This window comes from Odocoileus virginianus, chromosome 1, assembly GCF_023699985.2.
Source record: "Odocoileus virginianus isolate 20LAN1187 ecotype Illinois chromosome 1, Ovbor_1.2, whole genome shotgun sequence".
NCBI lineage: Eukaryota > Metazoa > Chordata > Mammalia > Artiodactyla > Cervidae > Odocoileus > Odocoileus virginianus.
The window spans coordinates 103,815,627-103,831,307 of record NC_069674.1 but is presented as its reverse complement, the minus strand read 5'-3'; the positions used below and the strand labels follow the sequence as shown (position 1 = coordinate 103,831,307).

General features: G+C 40.3%; 1 non-coding gene across 1 annotated transcript; it reads right to left on the bottom strand.

Annotated features, from left to right (window-relative positions):
- Window positions 1-3,113: 3,113 nt before the first annotated feature.
- LOC139036607 (U6 spliceosomal RNA) lies at window positions 3,114-3,218 on the bottom strand. Its single transcript, XR_011489427.1, has one exon. It is a non-coding gene; the product is annotated as a U6 spliceosomal RNA (small nuclear RNA).
- Between the last annotated feature and the right edge of the window lie 12,463 nt (window positions 3,219-15,681).

The following is a 15,681-nucleotide window of genomic DNA, read 5'->3' as shown; positions in this document are numbered from 1 at the left end:
TTACTTTTGCTTTTGTTATCTTTGTTTTTTGTGTCAAATAAAAAAAAAATCATTACCAAGACTGATATCAAGGAGCTTTCTGCCTATGTTTTCTTCTAGAAATTTTATGGTTCAAATCTTGCATTCAAGTCTTTAATCCATCTTGAGTTGATTTTTGAATATGGTTTAAGATAAGTGTCCAGTTTTATTCTTTTGTATACAGCCTGTTGAATTTTCCCAATACCACTTATTGAAGAGACTGTCTTTTCCTCATTGTATATTCTTGGCTCCTTTCTTGTAAATTAATTCACCCTATGTGTATGGGTTATTTTCTGGGCTCTCTCTATCCTGTTTGATGGGATTATGTGTCTGTCTTCATGCCAATACCATACAGCTTTGATTACTGTGGATTTGTAATATAGTTTGAAATCAGAGAGCCTGGTGCCTCCAGCTTTGTTTTTCTTTCTCAAGATTGCTTTGACTACTCATGGTCTTTTGTGGTTCCATACAAATTTTAGGATTGTTTGTTCTACTGCCGTGAAAGATACCATTGGAATTTTGACAAGGGTTGCACTGAGTCTAGATTCAGTATTTTGGGTAGTATGGATATTTTTAACAGTATTAATTCTTCCAGTCAATGAACACAAAATATCTTTCCACTAATTCATGTCTTCTTAAGTTTCTTTCATCAATGTCATAATTTTCAGTGTATAGGTCTTCCACCTCTATTGTTAAATTTATTCCTATGTATTTTATTCTTTTTTAAAATTAAATTTATTTCTTTTTATAATTGGAGGATAATTGATTTACATTATTGTGTTTGTTTCTGTTACATATCAACTATTTTATTCTTTTTGATGCAATTAGAAATGGAATTGTCTTCTTAATTTCTCTTTCTTATAGTTTGTTACTAGTGTATAAACATGTAACTGATTTTTTAATATTTATTTTGTATCCTGAAACTTTACTGAATGCATTTATTATTTCTAACAGTTTTTGATAGAGTCTTTAGAGTTTTCTTTATATAACATCATGTCATCTGCAAATAGAGACAATTCTGCCTTTTTTTCTTTCTTTTTTTTTTTTTGACTAACTGCTGTGGCTTGGACTTCTGGTACTATGTTGAATAAAAGTGGCAAAAGTTTCAAATCTTAGTAGAAGATCTTTCAGTTTTTCACCATTGCACATCTTAGCTATGGGCTTGTCATATATGTTGTATCACATACACCATGTTCAAGTGGGCTTTATTCCAGGGGTATAAGGATGTTTCAGCATCCACAAAGCAGACCTTCATTTACCTTTGTTTAGGCCATCATATGTCCCTGTTTGCCTGGGACATTTTTACTTTATGCTTGTTTTCTTAGTGTAATTAAAAATAGTGCCGCTCAGATAAGCTCATGAAAACATGTGCAACATCATTAGTCATTAGGAAAATGCAAATTAAAACCAAAATAAGATACACAGTCACTAGAATGGCTAACGTAACAAACATTGATCATAACAATTGTTGGTGAGCATATGGGGAAAGTATAATTTTAATACAGTGCTATGTGACATGAAAGTGTAAGTCACTCAGTCATGTCCATCTGACTCTCTGCAACCCTTGGGACTGTAGCCCACCAGGCTCCTCTTTCCATGGCATTTCCCAGGCAAGAATACTGGAGTGGGGAAGCCATTCCCTTCTTCAGCAGGTCTTCCTGACCCAGGGATCAAACCCAGATGTCCTGCACTGCAGGCAGATTCTTCACCATTTGAGCCACCACCGAAGCCCAATAAAGAATGTTACATAGTGCCGCCACTTCAGACAACATTTAACAGTTTGTTTGTTTTTGGCCACACCACACGGCTTGCAGGGTCTTAGTTCCCCAACCAGAGATTGAACTATGGTATTGAAATCATGGGGGCATTCCCCTGTAGCTCGGTCAGGAAAAAATCCTCCTGATATGCAGGAGACCCAGGTTCTATCCCTGGGTCAGGAAGATCCCCTGGAGAAGGGAATGGAAACTCACTCCAGTATTGTTGCCTGGAGAATCCCGTGCACAGAGAAGCCTCACAGGCTAAAGTCCATGGAATTGCAAGAGTTAGACACGGCTGAATGACTAAACCATCACTTTTGAGACCTCGAAGTCTTAACCACCGGTGTGGTGTGTGGGTAGTCGCTTCAGTTCTGTCTGACTCTCTGCGACTGTAGCCCTCAGGCTCCTCTGTCCATGGGATTCTGGCAAGAATACTGGAGTGGGCTGCCATGCACTCCTCCAGGGCGTCTTCCTGACTCAGGGATCAAACCAGCATCTCTTAAGTCTCCTGCATTGGCAGCCAGGTTCTTTACCACTAGCACAACCTGGAAAACTCTCCTTACCACTGGACCTCTAGGGGATTCCCAATAGTTTCTTAAAAACTGAAATGCATCTACCATATCACCCAGCCATTCCACATGTAGATGCTTATGTAAGAATGAATACATATGTTTGTACCAAAACTTTTGCATGAATGTTCATAGCAGCTTTATTTATGATAACTCCAAACTGGAAACCCAAACATCCAACAATAGGAGAATGAATAAACAATCATGATTTAGCCATACAATGGAATATTACTCAGAAATCCATATGAAAAAAATGTTGATACATAAGGTACAATGTTTAAGAATCACTATGTGGAAAAAAATCCAACGAAAAAGAATGTAATGTATGATTCGTGAAACAACACATTAACAAAATGAATTTTAAAAGCATATGATCATCTCAATAGATGCAGAAAAGACAGTTGACAAAATCCAACATCCATTCATGATAAAACTCTCAACAAACAGTTTATAGAGGAAACATATTCAACATAATAAAGGCCATATATAACAAGCCCATAGCTAAAATGTTCAGTGGTGAAAAACTAAAAGTTTTTCTACTAAGATTCTGTCAATATAAAATTCTATAAAATACAAATGTGACAGAAACCAGATGAGTGGTTGTCTGAAGATAGGGAAGGTAGGGGTGAAAGGAGAAGTTACAAAGAGATACAAGGGAACTTTTTGAGATGGTGAATATTTTTGTTATTTTATGGTGAGTAGTTTTACAGGTATATGCCAAAACTCATCAAACTGTACATTTGTTTTATTATTATTATTTTATTATTTTTAAAATATGGAGTGCTCCACAAATTCGTGTCATGCCTGCACAGGGCTCATGCTAATCCTCTCTGTATTGTTCCAATTTTAGTGTATGTGCTGCTGAAAGGATCACAAACTGTAAATTTAAATATGCACAGTTTATTGCATATCAATACACCTCAACTGGCTGTTGAAAAATAATGCCACCTTTCATTCTCAAAAATATTTCAGCTTAGGGAATTCACCGGTAGTCCAGAGCTTAGGATTTGACACCCTCACTGCTGGAGCCCCAGTTTGATCCCAGGTGCTGTGCCAAGTACATTTGAAAAAAAAGAAAATACCTGAGCTTAAATGTTGGTTATACTCTATTCCTTAGTCTGGGTACTGATTTTATAGATTTTTTAATCTGCTTGTCTCATAATAAATCTATTTCATAGATATATTCTGTTTTTAAAAATCCACTTATGATATGTACACTTTTCTACGTATGTATTAAACTTCAAGCAAAACTTCCCCCATAAAAGGACCTGAAAGAATTTCTGCGAGAAACATGCAGAAAGTGTCCCAGCTGGACAATAAGTTATAGGCCGACACTATCCTTTGTCTGGAGAAGGAAATGGCAACCCACTCCAGTATTCTGGCCTAGAGAATTCCACGGACAGAGGAGCCTGGCAGGCTACAGTCCATGGGGTCGCAAGAGTTGGACACCACTTAGCAACTAAAGAGAGAGAGAGAGAGATTCTTTGTATTTTTATTTTTTCTACTGTAGAGAAAAGAAAAGTAAGATTTAGGAACAGCTTTCAAAAAGCCACAGAAATAGTCAATATTTCAGTGTAGACTTCAGCTAGGTTTTTGTTTCCTGAAAAATCTAGGTACTTTCCTGTGTCTTTCAGCCCAGTGAAAGAACCGGCTTATCTTTAATGAAGGTTTGTTATGTTAAATAATAGTTAGCCTTATTTTTTTATAGTCACTACTTATATACATTTATGTCATAATGCTTGATGATTTACATTATATTCCTTCAGAGCTGAAGAATAATATTCATTTCAATTTTTATAGCAGGGTTTGGAACACAAAGCAATGACCCTTGTCAGTTAGTACAACAGTACCGATATGGTTGTCAAGACAGGGAACTGTAATTTGAAAGGATTTTAAGGAAATGAGACCTCCCTACTAGTGGAGAATGTAACTCTGATTATAGAATGAAATGACTAGTGGAGAAAATAATACATTCACTAGCGTTTCGAGATACAGTGAACACGTAAGGAAAAACTCCACGCACTGCTGTGGATATCATGTATCTTGGTGGCTCCACGTGTGCTGTGTGTTCCGTCGAGTCTGACTCTTTGTGGCCCGTTGGGCTGGAGCCCACCAGGCTCCTCTGTCCATGGGGTTCTCCAGGCAAGAAAACTGGAGTGGGCTGCCATTTCCTCCTCCAGGGATCTTCCCGACACAGGGACTGAGGTCTCCTGTATCTCCTGCATTACAAGCAGATTCTTTACCCACTGAGTCTTTTGGTGGCTGCAACTCGGTGTAAATCTTTTCTCTTGGAAGATCTGTGATTACCAGGGTGGAAAAAAAAAAAAAGAAAGAAAGCAAAAAACAAGTTTTGGAATCAAATAGCAATTTCATTAATATTATAAAATAATTAAACTGACTTAAGGAATATGATGTATAGTGTTTGTAATAAACACTCCCCAAAGATTGTTATATTAGTATGATGCTTTGCATACGGTAGACCCTGAAAGTGGTATACACTAATTTTAGTTCACAACCAGTTTAGGGAAAATGTAGGGAAGGAGAAAGTGGTGAGGCAGACAGGAGGGAAGAAAAAGAACTATTTGGTTATTTTTGGCTGTCCTGGGTCTTCACTGCTTCGGTTGGGCTTCCTCTAGTTGCGTGGCGTGGGACGCCTCTGTTGTGGTGTGTGGGCTTCTCCCTGCGGTGGCTCCTCTCGTTGCAGAGCATGTGCTCTAGGTGCGTAGGTTCAGTAGCCACGGCGCTCGGGCTGAGCTGCCCCGTGGCATGTGGGATCCTCCCAGACCAGGGATCGAACTCCCGTCTCCTACATCGGCAGGTGGATACTTAACCACGGGACCACTAGTGAAGTCCGAAGAGGAAAACTTTAGGTACAACAGAGCAAGAGACAGCGAAGAAATGCTCTGCAGGTTCTAAAATAAATCATTTCCAGTGATCTTCAGCTGTTGCTTGAGGCTTGGGGTGCCTAATAGGTTTTAAAAGATTTTTTTGGTTGCCTACTCAATATTTATTTCTCTGCACACATGTGCTAAAATGACCCAGGTTTTGTTCAAATAGCTACCCTCCTCCATGTGACCACGTACTGGTAAGAGGCTGGCCCTATTCCAGCCCAAGAAGGTAAATCTTAATGGCTGAACGGCACTCTCATTTTACTTGCCATTGTTTAGGAAGGACACATGACCCACTTCTGACCAATCAGAAATGAGATATCTGCTGGACTCCTCTAAGAAAGGCTTTCTTACTCTTAAAGACACCTTCCTCATTTTCAGTTGGGTAATATTATATCTAGCTGTGATTCCCAGAGCTTCTCCATCTACTCTCCAATCATTGAGATAAGCAGGTGAAAAAAGTGAATACCTTGAAGGAGGCAGACCTGGCAACTGGAAAGAACCCAGGTCTTCAGTGATGTCCTTGAGCCACTCATTTACCCAACCTTGGGGTTGCTACTAACCAGCCAAGGGATCTGGGCCTCAGGTTCCTCAACGATAAGATGAGGAAGATGATTTTTCAACCCATCCATCTGGGATTGTTCTGCTCTATCATCATCCCATGCTTCTTGCAATCCACTAACCATGACACTGAAGTTATTGCGTCCCTCTTGCTGGTGAAAATACATAATCCGGAGAATGAAAACATCATTGAGCTCTAATGTGATTTTCAGTGTAGTTTCTAGAAGCATGAGTTTTAAAAGTTGCCTGGGGCTAAGTTATTAAAAGATTTCCAGGCATTTCAAAAGTTGATATGTGCCTCATGTTGATATAATGTGAGAAATAATTGGTAAGAAAGTTGAGTAAGTGCCAAGCAGCAGAATCTAGACTGGGAGTCCCAGCATTCCAGTACTGGCCTATCTCTTTTGCTTTCTGTGGTATTGCTGCTGCTCCTGTTGACTTACATCCAGTATTTCTAAGCCATTTTCTTCTTGTTAATGATGTTTCAAAAGTGCCTAACCTTGCAATAATTTTCAAGGCAATAAAAAAGGATTCTTGCATCACATTGGGTTTTAAGCCAACTGATCTCCAAGGCCTTGTCCCATTGTTGAGAGCTCCTGAGAAGTAAACATTTTCTCCAGTGGAATTTTTTCTATTTTCGAAAACAACTATTAACATTTCCCAGTTATTGATAGAAATTTTAAGTTAACCCATCTCAAGCCAATTTTATATGTAGACAAAGAAGTGGTGATTTTCAGATCTTTCAGGATATTCCCATTATCTAGTACTTGCCTTTGAAATGCCTGTGTAAGGCAGTTAATTATCTGAAAAGTTCTCCTCCTCTGTAAAGAAAAGATGGACAAGAGAGCTTTCCAAATATTTTTCTAGGCTCAAGTTTGATATGAGTCAGTATGATATGAATTAGGACATCAGTAAAGTCTATCTTACTTTCTTCCATATAAATCATATATTTGATTAGTCCCCATAATATACGAGTTGTGTGTTTGTGCTGAGTCGCTCAGTCATGTCCGAATCTTTGCAACACCATCGCCTGTAGTCTGCCAGGCTCCTCTGTCCATGGGGATTCTCCAGGCAAGAATACTGGAGTCAGTTGCCATGCCCCCCTCCAGAGCATCTTCCCAACCCAGGGATTGAATCCAGGTCCCCTGTATTGCAGGCAGATTCTTTACCATTTGAGCCACCAGGGAAGTCCATGAATACTGGAGTGGGTAGCCTATCCTTCTCCAGGGGATCTTCCCCACCCAGGAACTGAACCAGGGTAACCTGCATTGCAGGCAGATTCTTTACCAGCTGAGCCACCAGGGAAGCCCAATATGTGAGTTACTATAATTTTATTTTGGGCTTTCCCAGTGACTCAGCAGTAAAGAATCCGCTCACAGTGCAGGAGACCCAGGTTCGATCCCTGGGTCAGGAAGATCTCCCGAAGAAGGAATGGCAACCCACTCCAGTACTCTTGCCTGGGAGATCCCACAGACAGAGGAGTCTGGTGAGCTACAGTCCCTGGGGTCGCAAAGAGTTGGACATGACTGAGTGACTAACACTTTGACTCTTGGACAAATATACTTTCATAATGACCTTGAAGGCAAGGTTCAAATCCTCAGACTCTTCAGATTTCTGCTCTGAAACACAGTTGGATGAAAAGATCTGTACACCATGGTCTAACTCCTTCTCTTCTTACTCTTGCCTCAATTCTGTGCCAGGAGCCTCATAAGACATGCAAGAGAAGCCCACCCTGCTCATCTAAATTCCATATGCGTCATCTGCAAGCAGCTTGCTCTCGAGCCTAAAGATGTGCAAGTTGTCAGCTTCGCTCACCTCCAGGGGGATGGACTAAAGCAGAGTTCCACTCAGGACTGAGAGCTAGCTTGCAGATTTGGGGCAGGGAATCCTTGGGTCCGTGGTACCCAGAGTGTGATCTAGAGAGATGTGAGAAGCTTCTAGGGGAGTGTGTGCCTTTGGCTGCTGAGGCTCTTTGCCCCATAGGGAAGGGCATGGCTGAAGGAGATCCAGAGAAGAACTCCCTAGAGTACAGGGTCCTATGAGCTGGGGTGGGGGAGAGAGGTGGGTCCCATTTCATTTGGACTGAAGGATGGCAATGCTTCAGGAAGCTGTCTCACAACCATAAAGGTAGGATGTGTCTTAAATCCAACACATCAGAGACTTTCCTGGTGGTCTAGTGGTTAAGACTTGGCCTTCTAATGCAGGGGGCATGAGTTCAATCCCTGGTTGGGGAGCTAAGAGCCTACATGCCTTACAGCCAAAAAATATGAGAGAAGGAATATTGTAACAAATTCAATAAAGACATTTGAAAAATGGTCCACATCCAAAAAAATTTAAAAAAAAATCCTACATATCAGAGAAGAACCAAGCCAAACCAAAAGGTGGAGCGAACCGGATTATGGTTATATCATGTAAGTTTCCGCATAAGTCACACCTACACTCTCCTGGGACTGTCCAGTTTATGAGCTAATTCATCTGGGTTTTGTTCAAACCAGTCTGGAGTGAGGTTTCTATTACTTGCGACTGAAAGAATCATGTCTGGTAGATTTCTTGATGGTATTGTGTGAATGACTCATGTCTGGTCTGCTCCGTTTCCTAAGGTTGTGGATTAACCTTGATCCCAACAATCTCTGCAAATGAGAGCGCTGCCCCATCTCCCTCCCGAGCACCTTGGTGGAGCAGGGCTCTACATCCAGTGTGAATCCTCTTCGTCAGCTCTATTCTGCCTGGGTACCAACCTGCCTCTTACATGTGTCCTCCTAGTTTCCAAGGGGAATGAGCTATAAACTGCCAAACAATGAGCCATTCTTAAAAGTATTTGTAAATTTATAACCCCCAGCAGATGGGCCAACTGAAAATATGCTATAGTGTGATAGATGTCAGAGAGAGACTCAAATAATGTCATGAACTCTATATTCTTGAAAGCATCAATTCTTCATCATCAGCTTCTTCAGAAAGAGTACTCTAAACATGTGGGATAGAAATACACCTACTTTGAAAACTGGTTCTTCTCTTTATTGACAACTGTTGTTTAAGATGTGTATATGTGTGCAGGACTTCCAATGTGGCATTAGTGTAAAGACCCACCTGCCAGTGCAGGAGACCCAGGAGACATGACATCTATCTTTGGGTTGGGAAGATCTATTGGAGTAGGAAGTGGCACCCCACTCCAGTAGTCTTGCCTGGAAAATTCCATGGGCAAAGGGACCTGGCGGGCTACAGTCCACAGGGCTGCAAAGAGTCAGACACGACTGAGCAGCTGAGGACACACACACATGAAAGAACTTTGCTTCTCATTCCCCACTGCCAGTGGTCTGCCTTATTTCAGTACCAATCAATAAAGGTTCAGCTCAGGTACCCTAGGGCTTTCTTGGTGGCTCAGTTGGTAAAGAATCCACCTGCTATGCAGGAGACCCAGGTTCTACTCCTGGGTCGGGAAAATTCCCTGCAGAAGGAAATGGCAACCCACTCCAGTATTTTTGCCTGGAGAATCCCATGGACAGAGGAGCTTGGTGGACTACAGTCCATGGGGTTGCAAGAGTCGGACCTGACTTAGCAACTACACCACCAACAGCAGAGACTTTAAATCCCAGAAATTAACTGGAGGTCACAGGGAACACTACGTGAAAACAGAGCTTTATCAACTTCAGTTGACTTTGTTCTCTAGAAAATCATACCCTAATCATCATCATCCCCTAATGAAGTGTGTGATTTTTTTTTAAAGGTAAAATGTCTTTAGCTTTAAACAATTAAAGCTAAAAAAAAAAAAAGAGCAAATAAATCGGTATGAAATTTCATTAGCCTTGTCAGTGAAGTTATAAAAATACAGTGTCTCTTAAGTCTTATAAACTCTTGAAACTGTCTAGAAGTTCACACTCAGTATTACATAAAAATGCACAATGAGATGATTTTAAAAAATAAAACCACCTCATAAATACAATTAAAATTGCCTTGAGTAAAATTCTTAAGTATAGATTCTTAAGTGGAATCTAAATAGGACTTCACTTTTTCTTTTCTAAAATGAAGACAGTATTTTTCCCATGTGTTGCCTGCAGGCATTGTAAATGTAGACTGCCTTCTCCCGCCTTCTTTGCTTTTTTTAAACACTCTCAGAACAGTCAGTAAGATTTTACCCTCTTCTGGTTATATCTTTTTTAAACTTTTTATTTTCTATTGGAGTATATCTGATTAACAATGTTGTGACAGTATTAGGTGAACAGCAGAGGGACTCAGCCATACATACACATGGATCCATTCTCCCCCAAACTCCCCTCCCATCCAGGCTGCCACATAACATGGAGCAGAGTTCCCGGTGCTATACAGTAAGTCCTTGTTGGTTATTCGTTTTAAATATAGCAGTGTGTACGTATCCATCCCTAACTCCCTAATTATCTCACCTTCTGTTTTTGATCTAAGTTAACAGAACTGCAAGCTCAATTCATTTTTCTTCAATTTAATATTTCTTTGGTTTATGATAAAATGATTAATTTGTAAGCAACATCTTTTAGAATGCCCAGCTCATGTTCATTTTGTTTCAAATCACAGTTTGTTGAAAAAAAAAATAGGAAGACAATGATGCAATTTTTTTTAAGTATTTATATTCAGCTACCAGAAGTGTGTGATTTTTCTAACAAAGAAAAATGTCAAGGATGAGAATTCATACATGTGGATTTTTTAAGTGAACATGATAACATAACCTTTTGCGGGTGTTAGCCCAAACACAGATCATCTCCAGTTCTCCAAGAATCAAGGTCCCCTGCTCCTGTAGATGGAGGATATGTCTGCTCTGTATATGCAACATGCCTTACCACTACCACTTCCACCTTTGACCCCAGAGAGCAAGATAGGAGGAAGGGGACAGGAGTGGGAATAAAGCTGAATAAAGGAACAGAGATGAGAGAGCAGGAGAGTCCAGAGAGGGACACACACACCACGAAAGAGTAACGGTGAAGACCTTGGTCACCAGAAGCCACCTTTAGTTTCCGCCTGTTTATTCTGACAGACTCCCTGTAACTTTCCAGTAAAATATGTTTTTGTTTACTCTTTAGGTTTTTACTGCTTTAAGTGAAAGTTCTTAACAAACACCTACTTTATAAAAGTCTGTCTTCTAACTTGAGTACAGTCGTGGATTTTTAGCTCATTAAACTCTAAAGCAAATCTGAAGAGTGACTCTTTTTGGTCCCAACACATCTTGAAGTGCTACGATTACTGTCACTTGAATGAGGATTTGCTCCTCTGCTACATAAGAAAATTCTATTTAGAGCAGTCATTTTTACCCTGAATAATATGAGTGGTGCAACTTGCAATGTTCTTGAGGATTTTAAAATAAAGAAAGATTTTTTTCCTCTAAATATCTCAGTGGTAATTAGATTTCTGATCAATTGCTGAGTCCACGAGTGACTCCAATCTTTGGCAAACTTGAAATTATTGAACTTTACTTTTTAGTTCTAATGGTCTCTTTTTACTTTTTATTTAAGTGATTCTAGCACACATTGAAATCGTCCTTGAGTGAAAGAAAAGTTTTCTATCTACCTGTCTTTTGCTAACCTTGATTAGTGCCCCAGGTCTTCTCTTATTTAAAAAAAAAAAAAGAAAGCTTTTATGAAAATCTCTCTATTATTTAAATATTTGTATTTGTTGGCTGGGGCTGCCATAAGAACCACAGACTGGGTGTCTTAAACAACAAAAATATGTTTTCTTAAAATTCTGGAGGCTAGAATTCTGAAATCAAGGTGTCAGTGGGGTCGGTTTTTTCTGAGGCTTGTCTCCTTGGCTTGTAGGTAGTACAGATGGCTGTTCTCTCTCTACGTCTTTATATGGTCTTTCCACTGGGCTAGTGTCCAAATGGCCTTTTAGAATGACCATCAGTCATTTGGATCAAAGCTCACCCTAATGACCTCATTTAACGTTAACAGTCTCTTTAAAGACTCTTGTTTTCAAACACAGCCACTTTCTGCAGCACTTGAGGGCTAGGACTTCAACATACTAATTTTGGGGGGACACAATTCAGCTAATAACAGCATTTAACCAATATATTTTGAGTGCCAAATATAAGCTGTTCTAAAGGTTGGGGACGACTATGAGAAAGCGAAATCTTCCCACCCACCCTTGTAAAGGTCCAGTCTTGAACGGTACATTTTATCTGCAATGCCGTGTGAGCCTCTGTGACAGACAGACCCAGAGTGGAAGAGATGGAACTTTCTCTCCACACTGGAGTTCTGAGTGGGACAGCGGGGCCCATAAGACGGTTGTGCATCTTGACTTGACATCCCCTCTGGTCACAGAGCAGCTTCCTGGCTCTTAAGCCCTGCGGCGGGGGGAGGGGGGGGGCGGGGAGGCACACTCCTGTTAAGAGTTTGACCTCGAGCTTCTACTTAACTATTTCTGGTCAAAAGAAAGTCAGAAATCCACAGGTGGCAGCAAGGAGATTGAAAAATGTAGTGTATATCTAAGTGGTTATGCAGGCGCGGGTGCTCAGTCGCTTCAGTTGTATCTGACTCTTTTACGACCCCATGGCCTGTAGCCTGCCAGGCTCCTCTTTCCATGGGGTTTCCAAGGCAAGAATACTGGATGGGGTTGCCATTTCCTCCTCCAGGGGGTCTTCCTGACCTAGGGATCAAATCTGCGTCTGCAGCATTGCAGGTGGATTCTTTACCCATTGAGCCTCTTGGGAAGCCCCTAAGTAGTCAAGAGTCCAGCTAAACATGATTTCCTGTGGTTCAAAGGGCAGATGGGTATTAGAAGCCGATTACTGAGGACAGAGATGATAACACAGGCAATGATTTTCTAGAGTATAGTAAGCGAGAAAGGGCTAGTATGGATAGAAGCAGAAAAGGCTGTTACAAAGAAAGAGACGGAAAAAGCCAGAGAAGTCCAGAAAAGTGGACACCAGAGACCAAAGAGCAGCTAGGGCAGATGAGAAGTCGTCCGGGTGCCCAGGGCTTTATGAGATTCTGGTTCTCATCCCTTATGTTGTGGGAACACTTTCTTGTGTCCTTATATTTTAAAATTTTAATTTGCATTTTTCTGATTACTAGGAAGTGATTCATTACATGTTTACTAGCCATTTGCTTTATTTTCTTCTGAATGGCCTGCCCATATTCTTTGTCCATTTTTTAAAAAAAATCACGATCTATTTGGTTGTTTACTTTCTCTGTGGCTGTGCCGGGTCTTCCCTGCGGGGCGAGGGTCTTCCCTCGTGGCGGTGAGCGGGGCTCCTCTAGAGGCAAGCAGAGGCTCACTGTGGTGGCCGCTCTTGTCTTGGAGCACGGACTCCAGGGCAGGCAGACTTCAGTAGCTGTGGAGCGCAGACTTGGTTGCCCCCCCAGCATGTGGAATCTTCCTGGACCAGGGATCAAGCTGCTGTCCCTTGAATTGCAAAGAGGATTCTTAACCACGGCACAGACAACTGGGCAAGCCCTGTTTCTTATTTTTTAGTCCTAACTTCCTTGTAAATTCAGGTTTTAATTTCTTTTCATACTGGCTTTCCTGTTTACAATGCCCAGTTAGCTGCCAAACAAGTACTTTCAACCAACAATTCAGAAAACTAGGTATCACTGCTTAGTCTTACTGGAGGGTAGTTGCCAAAATAGGAAATGGGAAAGCAGTCAGCTCCACAATTCCTTGATGATATGTACTGGTATTTTAACTGAGTAATAGTAACCACGAAATATATATATATATATAACCACTCTAGTCGAGATTTAATATATATAACCACAAAATATATAATCAGAAAAGAAGATATGGATAGTTTTTAAAAAGCATATATAAAAGATTCTGAAAATTAGTGGTAGGCTTTCTATTAAACTCTTCTATTTTTTAGTAAAACATTGTTTTAATGACATTGTCCTTTTAGAAAACGTTTCACCCATCTTAAAAATTGCTGCTCCAGACGAATGGATGAGGAAGCTGTGGTACATATACACCATGGAATATTACTCAGCCATTAAAAAGAATTCATTTGAATCAGTTCTAATGAGATGGATGAAACTGGAGCCCATTATACAGAGCGAAGTAAGCCAGAAAGATAAAGACCATTACAGTATACTAACACATATATATGGAATTTAGAAAGATGGTAACGATAACCCTATATGCAAAACAGAAAAAGAGACTCAGATGTATAGAACAGACTTGTGGACTCTGGGAGAAGGCGAGGGTGGGATGTTTCAAGAGAACAGCATTGAAACATGTATATTATCTAGGGTGAAACAGATCACCAGCCCAGGTTGGGTACATGAGACAAGTGCTAGGGCCTGGTGCACTGGGAAGACCCAGAGGGATCGGGTGGAGAGGGAGGTGGGAGGGGGGACTGGGATGGGGAATACATGTAAATCTATGGCTAATTCATTTCAATGTATAACAAAAACTACTGTAATGATGTAAAGTAATTAGCCTCCAACTAATAAAAATAAATGGAAAAAAAAAAATTGCTGCTCCAGGATTGTATAGTTTTTTAAGCAATAAAGCTTTCCTATATGGGATGACAAATACCTGTAATACATCCCAATCAAAAGTCTTGATCTACTAGTGGTTGTTGAAAGTCATAAAGCTCAGATAATATTATACAGTTTTAAAAGGGAAATTCACTTATGTATTTCCAAGATAGGTTTATAAACAATGATTTGTAGAATACTTGTAGCCAAAAAGAAATGACAGTGGAATATTACTCAGCCATAAAAAGGAACATATTTGAGTCAGTTCTAATGAGGTGGATGAACCTAGAGCCTATTATACAGAATGAAGTGAGTCAGAAAGAGAAAAACAAATATTGTATATTAATACATAATATGGAATCTTTCTAGATGGTACTGGCCGCATTGGAGACACAGAGAGAACAGACTTGTAGACACAGTGCAAAAAGGAGAGGGGGGATGAGTAGAGAGAGTAGCATGTAAGCATATACATTACCATATGTAAAACAGATAGCCAGTGGGAACTTGCTGTATGGTGTAGGGAGCTCAGACCCAGTGCTCTGTGATAACCTAGAGGGGTGAGATAGGGAGGGAGGTGGGAGGGAGGTTTAAGAGGGAGGGGACATACGTGTACCTATGGCTGATTCATGTTGATGTATGGCAGGAACCAACACAATATTGTAAAGCAATTATCCTCCAATTAAAAATAAATTAATTGTAAAAAGTAATTATGAGATTCCAAAATACGTTCAGTCTATAATTAGTATCAGTGAAAATTCACTAAAGACTGTTAGATTTTGCCTATGGATATTCAGACACTGGCCACCCAATATTCAAGAAGCACTGGGGTGCTTCTTAACAATACTTCAGTCTCCCTTGGGAAATGACTCCCTCTGCTGTGGAAATACTGCTGGTAAAATGGTAAATTCAAGTGCCTTCCCTCCCTCTATGGATAAGAAAGGGGTTTTGGATGCTCTTTCACCCAGATCCTTTCGCTTAGTAACCATATGAAACTAGAGGCCAGCACTCCATGTAGGCTAGGCCAATTTCAGGCTCAGTTCTGGGAATTTAAATCTTGACTAGAGTGTTAGTGAAACTGACATGGGTGGAATTTACTCATTCTTGCAACAGCACTCTGATCACTGAAATGAGGCCTAGGCTACTACAGATTTGCATAAGTTCCACAAGTTCCCATTTCCCTTTATTCTAGTACATTTGATGTCTTTTTCTTTTTTTAAGATTTTTTTTCATGTGGACCAATTTAAAGTCTTTACTGAATTTGTTAAAACATTGCTTCTGTTTTATGTTTTGCTTTGTTTTGTTTTCGCCATGAAGCATGTGGGATCTTAGTTCCCTGACCAAGGCTCGAACCCACACCCACCGCATTGGAAGACGAAGCCTTAACCACTGGACTGCTCGGAGATTCCCTGTTGTTTTTCATCTATAAGCCCTAACTGATTCACTTTTATGT